At 30.1% G+C, this 2,196-nt stretch overlaps 1 non-coding gene across 1 annotated transcript; it reads left to right on the top strand.

The window, feature by feature from the left end:
* The first annotated feature begins 976 nt into the window (after window positions 1-976).
* On the top strand, window positions 977-1,048 carry TRNAP-CGG. Its single transcript has one exon. It is a non-coding gene; the product is annotated as a tRNA-Pro (tRNA).
* Window positions 1,049-2,196: the final 1,148 nt, after the last annotated feature.

Raw genomic sequence — 2,196 nt, 5'->3', positions numbered from 1 at the left:
ACGTACGATAAATTCCATCCTTACCCTCGTTCCAGAAGCACTACAACTTGATTGTAATTAAGAATAAGCCAATGTAATAAATGATATCTAAAGGAATAACAATCTCTTATAGAAATGATAGGTGAGCATAGTAAAATACCTACATTTTCATGTTAGACAAGATACAGACAAATAACTCCGCTATCATTCTTGAAAGCAAGGGAATGCAATTACATACTGTGTAACCTAATTGCATGGACGTCACCAAGTAACATTGATTCTCATTTTTTCTCAGTTCATAGTTCGTCTTATATTAACGCCAGTTTGTATCATATTAAAGGAGAAATAAGTGCTTGAGCACATAATATCTCTAGAGAAGCTGGGTCATTACTGATTGCATGAATGGCAAGATCGCTAAACCAACTAACAGTCCGAAAGAGGTGCAGGGCTATATGAAAAGCATCATTAACCTCTCAACAAGGGATAAAGGAGGAGGAAACCATACAAATATGTAATAAGTAAATCTTTGTAAACACAAAATTCGCGTCTAAGATACTGAAGATAAGAAAAGGGTTACAAATTAAAGAAACGACTTGTGGGACAATCTCTAGGATGTCACCGGATCAATACATATGTCCTCTGATTCTTCTCCTCAAGAGTGTCGTTTCAAAGGCACGAAAAGTTGATCTTGAACTTGATGGACTTTGGATTTGATTAAAGAGCTTGATCTTGGATTGTTGTGCATCACGAACCAAGCTTAATCTTGGATTGTTGGATTTGAAACAAGGGAGAATGTTGTAAATAGTTGAGTAACAAATGCCATGTTGAACACCTATAAATTAATTTGTTTTGACATATCTTTATCGCAATGAACAATCCAGCACATCTCCCTTATCCCAACAACAAATTGAACAACCGAAAGGACAAGCAATGAGAATGAAAATTTGTCATTTATTTGCCGATCAAATAGTAAAACCAATCAGATGCATTAAGCACTGGGCATTTGGTCTAGTGGTATGATTCTCGCTTCGGGTGCGAGAGGTCCGGAGTTCGATTCTCGGAATGCCCCTTCATTCGCCTTTTAGCACAATCATGTATTAAAATTAATTTTCTATTACTCGAGTAGTAATTAACCTTAATTTATCATTACTATGCTATTTCAACGCAATCATGGCCTTTATTGTTTTTATTACTCCGCTAGTAACCGTTATATTGATTTTACATTCAACTATGTTTAAAGAATCAAACTTAGCTGCAATACAGATTAATAGTTTTCTCTACTACCGAAATTGGGGGGATTTAAAGATAGCCTAGAAGGGTTACTACTGACTACCGAATCAATTCAAGGATAAAAAAGGTCTGTGCTAGAGTCAATGCTAACTGTTTCAGAATAGCAAAACATTACCAATTTGAGTAAATTTCGTGGGTGGTCATTCAACTTTGTGTTCATTACGCAAAAGTCATTTTTTTTTATGTAAAAATCATTCTACTTTGTATTCTTTACCCAAAAGTCACTTTTTTTTTGTTACATAAAAGTCATTTTACTATGCTCTAGTTATCAAAATAATTACTTTGACTAGATTTTACAAACCTTTCACCGACAAAGTTTATTATGCCCTTGACATTATGAATCATCTCATTTATGTAATACCTTCTATATTATGTGCTATATAATATACTTTTATCCAAGTATTTTACTTATAATCAAAATAACTTTTAATTATTTTATTTATTATTTTATAATATATCCATATATTTAATTTTTTCAAGGCACTCAATTTGTTTAATCATATTCAAACATAAACATATTTTAAATATAAAAATGATTAAAAAAATATTTATTTTTAACATTTATTTAAAATAATAAAACAGATTTGTGTAATAAGTGAGTTTTTTATAGTCAATAAAAGATTTAAAAGAAGTTTCAAAGATATTTGTGTTTAATATTAAAAATTTTAAAGCTTTATCTGTTAATATTATTTATTTGAAAGTATTAATTTGATGTGTCATTTTGTTAAATGTGAGTATTTTATTCATTAAATTAATGGGTATGGCTTGGCTGGTAAATCAATGAGCTTTTTTTTTTTTGTTTTAATTTTTATTAAACATATTTCATTAAGCATGATTAAGAACGTGACTTGTGATTTGTTCACGATAATGTTACTGACAAATCTAACAATGCTACTTATATATCTTGAAGATTAATATTAAAAAAAA

Source organism: Nicotiana attenuata, unplaced genomic scaffold (genome assembly GCF_001879085.1).
Source record: "Nicotiana attenuata strain UT unplaced genomic scaffold, NIATTr2, whole genome shotgun sequence".
NCBI classification, from domain to species: Eukaryota; Viridiplantae; Streptophyta; class Magnoliopsida; order Solanales; family Solanaceae; genus Nicotiana; species Nicotiana attenuata.
The sequence above is the reverse complement of the archived record's forward strand: the minus strand, read 5'-3'. Positions and strand labels throughout refer to the sequence as shown.